We start from the raw sequence: 12,952 nt of genomic DNA, 5'->3' as shown, positions 1-12,952 counted from the left end.
GAGGAAACCCGCTGTGTCGCCGTGTCTGGCCTCGTGCAGCCTGGTAAGGGGCACCTGGAATTTGGGAGGAGGGACAGGGGTTCCAGACAGGCCCAGTACTGGAGCCTCATGCTTCCAGATTCTAAGGGAGAGAGTAGCTCCAAAGAACTGGGGGAGAAGGTGGCTGGGGCGTATGACCCTGGACTAGGAGGAGGGAGGCTGGCGATCCTGACTGCAGTCTAAAATCCCTTGCAGCAGGTGTCAAATTTGCTGTCCGGGGCTGTGGTATGGAGACCGCCTGCCACACCAAGCCTGGGACCCTGGTGCCCTCAGGCACTCGTTTGTTCACCATCAAGAAGACCAGCTGTCTTTGAAGCCCCCAGGCTTCTGGCAAGGCTGAGTGAAGAACTGAGGCCCATGTGGTGTTTGGTGTCCATTCCTTCTCAGCTACGGTTCCAGAAATTGCTACGGTTCCCATGTGTCTATAAATTAAACAAGTTAACAATCCTGAGTCTTTGTGATGTGATGTGTTTTGGGGAGATGGCATGCAAGAAGCAGGGGTCCCTTGGGAACCGTCTCATTGGAAGAAAGAAAGGGAAGATGCTACCTTTTCTTAAGGGCTTACTTCCTGCCTGGTCCCCATGCTAAGTGTTTTCCATGTGGTACCTCATTTCATAATCACAACTCTGTGATGCTGAAAGTATTGCCCCCATTTTACAGAGGAACACACTGAGGCACGGATATGGTGTCACTTGCCCTCGATCAAACCGCTGGGAGGGTCAGACTCCAGAGTCCATGATCACCTCTCCTAGTTAACCTGTTTTTGCCCCAGAGTTCATGTTCGTCAATGTGGTTATAATAGCTATAACTTCAAAGAGCTGTCTTAAGAGTCAAATGAAAGAAAATGAAAAAAGGACTTAGTGCCATGCCTAGCACCTTTCAGGGTCTTCCCTGGTGGCTCAGACAGGGAAGAATCTGCCTGCCAATGTGGGAGACACGGGTTCGACGCCTGGGTGTGTAAGATCCCCTGGAGAAGGGCCTGGCAACCCACTCCATCATTTTTGCCTGGAGCATCCCCCGGACAGAGGACTCTGACAGGCTGCAGTCCACCGGGTCACAGTCAGAGCGCACTCAGTGGCTCAGCACACTGCACCTAGGGCCTTTAAGACAGTGGGGATTCTGGAGACAATGTGTCTGGCCAAACAGTTACCACCCTAAGCCTACTACTTACTCAGTAGCCATGTGTTGCAGATCCTAGACCTTGGCATCTATCAGGATACTCCGGATTATGCTACAGTAACAAGCAAGTCCCTAAACTCAGTGGTTTAAAACAACAAAGTTGTGTTAGTCTGTTGATGCTGTAGTAATGTTGTGTAACAAACCATGCCCAAATTGAGACTTGTAAAAAGAAACATTCTTCTTCCTAAGGGTTTGTAGGTATCTGGGGCGGCTCTGTTTCCGGCTGTGCGCTGGTGGGTTTGGCTCCAGTTTGGGAGGGGACTCTAGTTCTCCTCCGTCCGGTTCCAGAGCCTTCTGGGATTGTGACTCCCTGGTTACCGTCCTTCTCATGGCAGCTGATAGGGGCACAGAACCCAAGTGCACCAAAGGTCCCTGTGGAGGTTTGGGGGTGAGCAGGAGTTCTGTCCTGCACATGACCCCAGCATCCCTCCTCTCCAGGGACCCTGGAGTCCTCACCCTGGATCCCTCCTTCCTCAGACCCAGCAGTCTCGGCTTCCAGCTCACAGAATCCCAAGCATCTTCCACCCCCTCAAACCCGAAAGACAGACCCACAATAGAATTTCTACTTTTTTATTCACTCTTGCAAAAAACACCACAGGCAAACCCACCCTTGATTCCCGGGCTTCATGGTTCCTCACCTCAATGGACACACATGTATCGTTATCCAGACAAGGAGGAAACACAGCTAAGCTGATGAGGCTTTTGGAACTCCTCTGCTTCTGCCAGTGGCAACACTGTATTTCTTTACTTGAATTTCTGCCTTCAAGGGCCTGCCAGCCGCATAGACTCACTCTGAGGTCAGCCAGCGATCCCTCCACTAGGGAGTCTTCAGTCTTTTCTGTTTGGATGCTCCCAGAGACAGATGCCTCCCTACCAACTTGCTGCCTCCAGAGCCTAAAACTCAATCCTTTTAAAAGTCACGATTTAAAATGCAACCATTCCAAAATATTGTCGTGACACCCAAGGGTGCCAATACACAGCTATGTGAACGAGATCAGCACCGTGGACAGTGACACAGGAAAACAAAACTGGGTCTTGCTTTCTGAGATTGGATCCAGGCAGGAGGCCCCTTGGCAGGAGGGTAGATGGAATTTGGAACAGGGAAGTGCAGGGTGGAGATGTCAGATAGGGCCAAGTCAGAGATGGTGTCAGAGAGGAGGGCACCCTGAGCCAAGGCAAAGGGTGAGACTAAAGTTTGAGCTCCCTGTGTTCCGGGCTTCCAGGAGGGGGTGCGAGTCTATTACTGTGCACGAGAGAGAATGCAGATACAAGCGAGCCTACATGGAATGTTCACAATAACTCTGCAGGAAGATGCCATTTTTGGGCCACTTGTAAAAGGCCACCCCTAATGTCAAAGGGCTGTCTGGCCCTAGGGCAACGCAGATGGAATTCCTATTCCCCAAGAGGGACCAAAGGGTCTCCAGTTCTCTCACACTGACCCCAGTTCCCTCCTCTCCATGGAGACCTTCCACCAGCCATGAATTACGAAGCAAGGACCACAGCCCTCTGGGGAGCCAGGAGTTCTGAGACTCCAGAGAACCGTCCTTCCCCCAGTGAAGATTCAAAGCCAACTTTGCATGCAGGCCTATCCCCCAACCCCGGAAACCTACATCTTATATCCTTTGTGGCTCAGAAGCCCAACGATTCCAGTTCCCTGGAGAACCCAGAGCCCCCTCCTCCATGTCAGAATCCCCAGTGTGAAGGAGACCACCTTCATCAGCAATCAGGGCATCCACCTCTTCCTCCGCAGGGGCACTAGACACCTATTACATCTAGTTTCTACTCTTGAGAGTCCAAGATAGCCCCATTCCAGGAGTCCAAACCTTCAACTCCCTTGAGGAGTTCCATAATGTGATGGTCCCCAGAGAAATCAGGAATCCCGTACCCAGAACTCTATTTCCCTTCAGGACCCAGGAATCCTAGAGACCAGACGTCACCCACTCCAGGCCCTAGTCAGAGCCTTCATTCCCTGCAAGCACTCAGGATTCTGACTGGCGGACTCCTCGCTCTGTAATCTCTCAGGCCCAGACATCCCATGCTAGACTCTGTCTATGTACCCTCTGACTCTCACCGGGTCTTCAGTCCTCCGCCCCTTGCAGAGCCAGGCAGCTAGGACCCTGGGCACACCCAGAAGCCCCGGCCCTCAGCCCAGCTCTCACTGCGCGGGCACCTGCGGCACCAGCACTGCTTTGGCGTCCGCGCGCATCTCGTCCAGCGTCTGCACCACGACGGCGTGCGCAACTCTGATCTCCAGGTACTCCTCGTCAGGCTCCGCCAGCAGGGGGAGCGAGCGAGCAAGAGTGTGCTGGTGGCTGCAAGGCTGCTGGAGGGAGGCGGGATCCTGGACGTCACGGGAGCAGCACCTCAGGTGTGCTTTGAGGCCGCTTTGGGGGTGGGGTCGGGGTGGTGGTGGGGGTCTTTGCGCAGGTGGATCCAGCTTGCAGTGTCCCAGGACCTGCAGAACTAGCCTCACCGCACGTTCTCAGGCTAAGACCAGAATCAGCTGGGGATCACCCCCTCCTCAGGATCTGAGTTTCAGCCCCAAGGGTTCACCTCCAAGCTTCCAAACACCCTCATTTCTGTAACTGCAACGTCTTCCTTTTCTTCCTCCAGCCCTAAGGGTGGCGGCTGCTCCCAGCATTTGCTTCTGCGTTCTACCCGCGTCTTCTGTCCTCTTTAGTCAATGGTGGTGGTTTTGTCACCAAGCCGTGTCCGACTCTTTGCGACCCCATGGAATGTAGCCCGCCAGGCTCCTCAGTCCATGGAATTCTCCACGCAAAAATACTGGACCCCACTCAGTGGCTGCCCTTTCCTCCTCCAGGATCTCTTCCCACACCAGGAATTCAACTGGTGTCCCCTGCACTGAAGGCAGATTCTTCACTGACTGACCACCTCCTTACTAATTCTTTATATTAATTCTCTGGTGAACTAACTGCTGTGATGTCAGCCTCCCGGTGGGACCCTGACTGATACAATGGGTGGCACTGGTGTTGGTGTCTGCCTTGTCAACTGAATCCAGGTGGCACAGGGCTTGATTTTCAAAGGGCTCTAGGTGGTGGGAATACTTTGGCCATCGGATGTGAAGAGCTGACTCACTGGGAAAGCTCCTGATGCTGGGAAAGCCTTAGGTAGCTTCAGTAAACCAATCAAAATTTAAGCCAGAGTTGATGAACTACAATCTAAGAAAATGAAATCAACCAATTGTGAACACCCTCAGTCGGTTCAGTTCAGTCACTCAGTCGTGTCCGACTCTTTGTGACCCCATGAATCGCAGCACACCAGGCCTCCCTGTCCATCACCAACTCCTGGAGTTCACCCACACTCACATCCATCGAGTCAGTGATGCCATCCAGCCATCTCATCCTCGGTCGTCCCCTTCTCCTCCTGCCCCCAATCCCTCCCAGCATCAGAATCTTTTCCAGTGAGTTAACTCTTCGCATGAGGTGGCCAAAGTACTGGAGTTTCAGCTTTAGCATCATTCCTTCCAAAGAAATCGCAGGTCTGATCTCCTTTAGAATGGACTGGTTGGATCTCCTTGCAATCCAAGGGACTCTCAAGGGTCTTCTCCAACACCACAGTTCAAAATCATCAATTCTTCGCACTCAGCCTTCTTCACAGTCCAACTCTCACATCCATACATGACCACTGGAAAAACCATAGCCTTGACTAGACGGACCTTAGTCAGCAAAGTAATGTCTTTGCTTTTGAATATGCTATCTAGTTTGGTCATAACTTTCCTTCCAAGGAGTAAGTGTCTTTTAATTTCTTGGCTGCAGTCACCATCAGCAGTGATTTTGGAGCCCCCAAAAATAAAGTCTGACACTGTCTCTACTGTTTCCCCATCTATTTCCCATGAAGTGATGGGACCAGATGCCATGATCTTCGTTTTTTGAATGTTGAGCTTTAAGCCAACTTTTTCACTCTCCTCTTTCACTTTCATCAAGAGGCTTTTTAGTTCCTCTTCACTTTGTGCCATAAAGCTGGTGTCATCTGCATATCTGAGGTTATTGATATTTCTCCCGGCAATCTTGATTCCAGCTTGTGCTTCTTCCAGCCCAGCGTTTCTCATGATGTAAACTGTATATAAGTTAAATAAGCAGGGTGACAATATATAGCCTTGACATACTCCTTTTCCTATTTGGGAGAAGTCTATTGTTCCATGTCCAGTTCTAACTGTTTCTTCCTGACTTGCATGTAGGTTTCTCAAGAGGCAGGTCAGGTGGTCTGGTATTCCCATCTCTTTCAGAATTTTCCACAGTTTATTGTGATCCATACAGTTAAAGGCTTTTTCATAGTCAATAAAGCAGAAATAGATGTTTTTCTGGAACTCTCTTGCTTTTTCCATAATCCAGAGGATGTTGGCAATTTGATCTCTGGTTCCTCTGCCTTTTCTAAAACCAGCTTGAACATCTGGAAGTTCATGGTGCACATATTACTGAAGCCTGGCTTGGAGAATTTTGAGCATTACATTACTAGTGTGTGAGGTGAGTGCAATTGTGCGTTAGTTTGAGCATTCTTTGGCATTGCCTTTCTTTGGGATTGGAATGAAAACTGACCTTTTCCAGTCCTGTGGCCACTGCTGAGGTTTCCAAATTTGTTGGCACATTGAGTGCAGCACTTTCACAGCATCATCTTTCAGGATTTGAAACAGCTCAACTGGAATTCCATCACCTGCACTAGCTTTGTTCGTAGTGATGCTTTCTAAGGCCCACTTGACTTCACATTCCAGGATGTCTGGCTCTAGGCGAGTGATCACACCATCGTGATTATCCGGGTCATGAAGATGTTTTTTGTACAGTTCTTATGTGTACTCTTGCCACCTCTTCTTAATATCTTCTGCTTCTGTTAGGTCCAGACCATTTCTGTCCTTTATCGAGCCCATCTTTGCATGAAATGTTCCCTTGGTATCTCTGATTTTCTTGAAGAGATCTCTAGTCTTTCCCATTCTGTGAACAGCCTAGTCCCTCGATTTTCCCAAGTTAGAAAATCCTTTAAGCTCCAGGGAGGTGGGGTGGACTGGGAGGTTGGGACTGACAGGCATACACTCCTGATACCCTGTCGGGCAGAGATGGCCGATGAGAACCTGCTGTACAGCAGGGGGCGCTGCACTCAGGGCTCTGTGCTGACCTATATGGGGAGGAAATCCAGGAGTGAGGGGATATATGTGTACCGGCAGCTGATTCAACTTGCTGCACAGTGGAAACTAAGACCATATTGTAAAGGAACTATACCCCAATAAAACTGATTAAGTTAAAAGTTCAAGGTCAAGCCAATTAAATAATTGCTCCGCTTCCATGTCTTCTCTTTGAAATCTTCTGTCTTGGCCTACCGACAAAGCACATCTAATCATTTTTCAGTTTTGGCTGTCTGATGTGAATTGTCTCCTTAAATGAACTCTTCAAACTATAACGTCCCACAGTTTACCTTTTACAACTGATAGGACCTTTATCTTATTATTATTATCATTCTTTTTGGTCACACTGCACAGTTTGTGGGATTTTAGTTCCCCAACCAGGGACTGGTTGAATCTGGGCTCTAACCACTGCACCTCGAGGGGATTCCCTAGGACCTTTAGAAGAAGAATGTGCGTTCAAGGAAAACCTCATTGGTTAGAATGTACTTTGTAAGGTGGAACAAGCACTGGTTAAAATTCAACGCACTGTTTAAAATTAAAAGACTAGTGGGACTTCCCTGGGGGTCCAGTGGCTGGGACTCCACGCTTCCAATGCAGGGCCCAAGCCCGATCCCTGGTCAGTGAACTAGACCCTGCTACCACGGGCAGCTGCACCTAAGGCCTGGCCCAGCGAAATCAACACATGAGGCCTGGCGATGTCAAGGATCAGTGAGGCGTGACGCTCACACACTGCTGAAGGAAACATGACGTGGAACCACCACTTTGGAAACCAGTCCATTTCTAACAGGTATAGCAAATCTGCCTGCATGCTAAGTCAGTTCAGTCGTCTCCAACTCTTTGTGACCCTATGGACTGTAGCCCGCCAGGCTCCTCTGTCCATGGGACTCTCTAGGCAAGAATACTGAAGTGGGTTGCCATGCCCTCCTCCAGGGCATCTTCCCAACCCGGGGATCGAACCCGCCTCTCCTGTGTCTCCTGCATTGCAGGCAGATTCTTTACCACTGAGCCAACAGGCAAGGCCGAGATCTAACTGAAGACCCTGCAATTTGACTCTTTTAGACAGTTACCCCAAAGAGAGCTCTGTACAGGGGCTTGTACAAGAAGGTTCACAGCAGCTGTGTTTGTAATAGTCAAAAAGTGGTGGGCAGTTCCCTGGCAGTCTAGTGTTAAGGGCTTTTCACTTTCACTGCTGGGGTCTGGGTTCAGTTCTTGCTTGGAGAACTAAGATCCTGAAAGCTGTCAGGTATGGACAGAAACAGCCACCAAAACGTGGCAACAGTCCAGAGGCCCGTCAACAAGAGAATGGAGGAACACGTTGAGATCTCTGCTTCCAGTGAAGCTTCTCAGCAACAAGGTGGAACAGACCGCTAATGCACACACAACATGTTAGACCCCGTGTTCCCGGCTCCACCAGGCTCTGCTGGACGGGCTTCCAACCTGGCACCACAAGCTCTCCTTGACTGGACTATGACAAATTGCCTATTTGTCTCCCCTGCCTACAATCACATAGGACTCTGTGGACGCTCTCGGAGGGTGGGCCTGGTTTGGTTTTGTTCACTACTGGTTCCTGAGCTTGAGCCCAGCTCTGCTCCATACTAGCTTTAGCACCTTGTCAGCTCAACTTTGGAGCCTCAGTTTCCTCATCTGTAAATTGGGGATGCTCACCCTATGTAGGATTTATGCACATAAATACCACGGCCATAGGGCACAGCTCATGGAGGGCACCCTGTCACTGCCAGTCAGGAGGTCGCTGCTCAATATCTGTGTCGAAAGAAGAAAAGAGCTGGACTCTCCTTATCACGAGGTGGATTAGAATCTTCCTGCCAGTGCAGGGGACAGGGGTTTGATACTTGGTCTGGGAAGATTCCACATGCTTCAGAGCAACTCAGCCCATGAGTCAAAACTACTGCGCTTGTTCTCTGGAGCCCTTGAGCTGCAACGACTTAGTGCACGTGCCAAGCTACTGAAGACCATGTCCCATGCTCTGCACCAAGAGAAGCCCACTCCCTGCAACTAGAGAAAGCCAGTGGAAAAGCAATGAAGACCCAGCACAGGCAAAAGTAAGCAAAGGGATGACTGTAGGAAGGCTTCTGCCAAAGCGTCCGCATTCTGTCTGACATAAAGGCACAGAAGGCCACGTGGGGGTGGAAGGTAGTTACAGGGGCCCAAGCACTCTGTGGCTCTTTTTCTAAATTTATTTATTTGGCTGCCTTGGATCTCAGTTGCAACACTCGGGATCTTTGTTGCAGGATCTTTCATTTGGGTGACTGGGCTTAGTTGATCCCAGGCATGTGAGATCTTAGTTCCCTGACCAGGGATCAAATCCGTGTCCCCTGCATTGCAAGAAGGATTCTTAACCACTGGACCACCTGGAATATTCCCTAGGACTCTTTTATTTGGCTCACAGAATGATAAGTGACTGTGACCCCCCAAAGGTTCCTAGTCCGCCACCCCACACAGCCAGGAACATCCGATGACCCGATCTGCAATGTCACCTCCCAGCCAGAGACTCTGCTGGCACACTGCTACAGACAAGAAGGTCCCCACAGCAGAGGAAGGAGCCTGGGCTTGTGAGGAGACCAGCCCGAGTCCAAATCTAGCCCTGCCAGTGCCAAGCTGTGCAGCCCTGGGTGACATAAAACCTCTCTGAGCGGCAGTTTCCTCATGAGTGAAGGGGGGGCTCCGCACTTCTGAAAGGAGCTGACGGGACACAGAATGCTAACCATCGCAATGCACAGCCACTGCGGCGGCGCCCAAGTGTAAACAGTGTGGCAGACCTGTAACTCCTGTAAGACCGCGACACCTCTGGGAGCCGGGGACTATCTTTATCTCCATTTCACAGGCGAGCCATTGAGACAGGAAGCAGCTGTGTAACTTCCCAGAGGTCACGAGGCTGGGCTAAAGCCAGTGACAGCTGCGCTGCATTCCTTCTAGACGTTCTGGGGGAGAATCTTTCCCTCACCTTGTCTGAGCCTCTAGAGCCCCCTGCCCTGCTGGGCGGTGGCCCCTTCCTCCAGCTCCAGAGCCAGCAGTGGCACCGCTCCAGCCTCTGCTTCCATGCCCACAGCTCCTCTCTGGTTCTCCAGTCACCCTCCTTCCCTGATAAGGACCCTTGTGATGACACTACTACTGCTGCTAAGTCACTTCAGTCGTGTCCGACTCTGTGCGACCCCAGAGACGGCAGCCCACCAGGCTCCCCCGTCCCTGGGATTCTCCAGGCAAGAACACTGGAATGGGTTGCCATTTCCTTCTGCGATGCATGAAACTGAAAAGCGAAAGTGAATTCGCTCAGTGTCGGACTCTTTGTGACCCCATGGACGGCAGCCTACCAAGCTCCTCCGCCCATGGGATTTTCCAGGCAAGAGTACTGGAGTGGGGTGCTATCGCCTTCTCCGTGTGATGACACTGCTTCCCCCCAAATCATCCAGGCCCATCTCCCTACCTTGAGATCCTTACAGGGACTTCCCTGGTGGTGCAGTGGCTAAGACTCCGCCATCTCAATGGAAGCAGTCTGAGTTAGATCCCTGGTCGGGGAACTAGATCCCACAATCTGCAGCTAAGAGTCTGCACGAAACAACAAAAGATCCTGCATGCCACAACTAAGACTCAGTGTGGCGAAATAAATAAATAAAAATTAATAAGTATTTTTAAAAAAATCCTCAAAAGTCCTTTTCTCCATGTAAAGGACACATGTACAGGTTCTGGGGATGCGGACAACTTTTTTTTGTGTGTGTATGTGGTGGTGGCTCAGTTGTGTCCAACTGTTTACGACCCCACGGACTGTAGTCCACCAGCCTCCTCTGTCCAGGGGATTTCTGAGGCAAGACTATTGGACGGGTTGCCATTTCCTCCTCCAGGGGATCTTCCCAACCCAGAGATCGAATCCACTGTCTCCTGCACTGGTAAGTGGATTCCTTACTGTTGAGCCACCAGGGAAGCCTGTGACACCTTCAGGGGTCCATTATTCTGCCTACTATGCTTTGCAAGTTCTTCCTCAGACAGGCATCAGTCAATCATCACGACCACATTGGGAGGAAGGCTCAGTAATTCTCCCGGCTTTACAGATGGGGAAACTAAGTCCAAGACAGGAAAATCAATGGTTCACATGTCACACACAGCTAATGACTGGCAGAGAAGTTCAGACCCAACTGCCTGAGTACAAGCCAAGACTGCTTTCTAAGTCCACAATTTCAATCCTTTGGTAAAATCTCAACATCTTGGAACTTTCCCGGTGGTACAGTGCTTAGGACTCCAAGCTTCTACTGCGGGGGCCCAGGTTGAATCCCTGGATAGGGTACTAAGATCCTACTACTACATGGCATGACCTAAAAAGGAAACAAAACTCAACACCTCTGCCTCTCCCTCATTATAAAGCATGGGGCCCTTCATCCGGTAGGACATATACATTCATATTTTAATGACTGTTTCTTATTTCACATATGGGCTCCCTTGTCTTCCTTTTTGATAAACAGAAAATTTCTGATTTAAAACATGGAAACAACCCAAATGTCCATATGAATGGATAAATATTTTATGATATTTATACTACAATGGAATGGTGAAAGTGTTAGTTGCTCAGGCCTGTCCAACTCTTTGTGACCACATGGACTGTAGCCAACCAGGCTCCTCTGTCCATGGAATTCTCCCAACAACAATGCTGGAGTGGGTTGCCATTCCATTCTCCAGGGGATCTTCCAGACCTAGGGACAGAACCCAGGTCTCTCCCACTGCGGCACATCCTTTCCCATCTGAGACAGTGGAACAGTATTCAGCTGTAAAAAGGAATGAAAGACTGATTCAACTTTCAATGTGGAAGAGCCCTGTAAACCCGACGCTAAGTGAAAGGAGCCAGACACAAAAGGCCGCATATTGTATGATCTTGAGTGAAGTCGCTCAGTCGTGTCCGACTCTTTGTGACCCCATGGATTGTAGCCTACCAGGCTTCTCTGTCCATGGGATTTTCCAGGCAAGGGTACTGGAGTGGCTTGCCATTTCCTTTTCCAGGGGATCTTCCCGACCCAGGAATCGAACCCGGGTCTCCTGCATTGCAGGCAGACGCTTTACCCTCTGAACCAGCAGGGAAGCTCCTGTATGATCTTATTTATATGAAATGTCCAGGACAGACAAATTCGTAGAGACAAGAAAGTACATCAGTGGCACACACACACACTAGTATACAAAGTAGACCATCAAAAGGAACTACTGTATAGCACAGGGAACTTGTTCGGGTCCACAAGGGGCTCAGAACTTAAAAATGCCCCATTGTGGTGACCTGACAAACAAGGGATAAAGTCACAGTGGCCACATTGCCCAGGTAACATCCTGTTTTTTCCTTAAGGCGATACCGTTTTTCCCTGCTGGTGCCAGTTTCTCAAGACTACCTGACTACCTGACCATGAGACCCTCCGACTACAGGATCATAAGACTCCAGTTGCAGGTTACAGATAAACTAAGACACACACCCCCCACCTTTCAGGGCACAACTTCCCAACAATAGGGTGTAAGAAGTGTTAGCTGTAAAGGGACAGCACTGGTTTCTCTCTAAAGCCAGTCATTTTCTCTCTTCCTATAATAAATCTTTCTCTTCCTGAATGCCCAGCTTGCTCTCTTTTTCTCTGTGCTCACCTTACAAACTGTACTCAATATTTTGTAATAACCTGTTTGGGCAGAGAATCTGAAAAAGAATACATATAAACACATATAAGGTATACATAAACGAATTACTGCTGTGCACTTGAAATGAACACAACATTGTTGAATCAACTCTATTCCAACATAAAATAAAAATTAAAGGGACTTCCCTGGTGGTCCAGCAGTTAAAACTCTGAGCTTCCACTGGGGTGGGCACAGGTTGGATCCCTGGTCAGGCAACTAAGATCCTACATGCCTTGCAGGGCAGCCAAAAAATTTAAATAATACAAAAAGGTTCCACATCCATGAAAGGCAATGATATGAATCATTTGAAAGAATAAGGTAGACCCTGACACCATAACAATAGACCTCTAAGATAAGGTTACTTGCAAAAAAGCAAGGGAGAGGACCATGTACATACAACATACTTTCCAAAGTGGGGTAGGGGTGAATAAATATGCTTCCCTGTGGCCAGGGTGACTTGAAGAACCCCCTGAGAAGCTGCTCACAGTGATCACCACTGTGAAGACCTAGGTAGCAGGAAAGGGAGGGAAGGGCAGGAGGGGACTGAAGCAGGTGCTGGTGATGAGGACATCCTTTTCAGTGTATACCCTCCCTTTTGTGCCTTTCTGAGTTAAGCACTATATTCGCATAACACCCATTTGAAAAGTAAAGCTAATAAAACCACAGTACTTATCTCCGACAATGGAATCCTATGCAGAAATGAGAATGAACCCTCTAGAGCCACACCCAGCGAGGAAGATGAAACAGAATGAACCTAACACGGGGGCGAAAGTACTATATGCCCACTAGATACTGTGTGACTCTGTTTACATGCAGGCAAAGTTAATCAGAGCTGTTAAAAATCGGGGTTAGGGTTCCCCTTGTGGGGGGCAGCAACAGGAAGGAGCCCAAGGAGACGAGGGTGGGGGAGGTGTGTTCCGTTCCTTGATCTGGTGCAGAGGACGT

General features: G+C 49.6%; 1 protein-coding gene and 1 long non-coding RNA gene across 2 annotated transcripts in view; one reads left to right on the top strand and one right to left on the bottom strand.

The window, feature by feature from the left end:
* On the top strand, nt 1-490 carry LOC120872348. The gene is made up of 2 exons (XR_005723229.1): nt 1-43; nt 235-490. It is a non-coding gene; the product is annotated as an uncharacterized LOC120872348 (long non-coding RNA).
* XRCC1 (X-ray repair cross complementing 1) overlaps nt 1-12,952 on the bottom strand; it is a 37,417-nt gene that overhangs the window by 20,340 nt on the left and 4,125 nt on the right. The gene's annotated exons all lie outside the window — the stretch shown is intronic.

The sequence above is a fragment of the Oryx dammah genome, unplaced genomic scaffold (assembly GCF_014754425.2).
Source record: "Oryx dammah isolate SB20612 unplaced genomic scaffold, SCBI_Odam_1.1 HiC_scaffold_13, whole genome shotgun sequence".
In the NCBI taxonomy this organism is placed as follows: domain Eukaryota; kingdom Metazoa; phylum Chordata; class Mammalia; order Artiodactyla; family Bovidae; genus Oryx; species Oryx dammah.
Note: the sequence above shows the minus strand (reverse complement) of the source record. Positions and strands in the feature narration are given on the sequence as shown.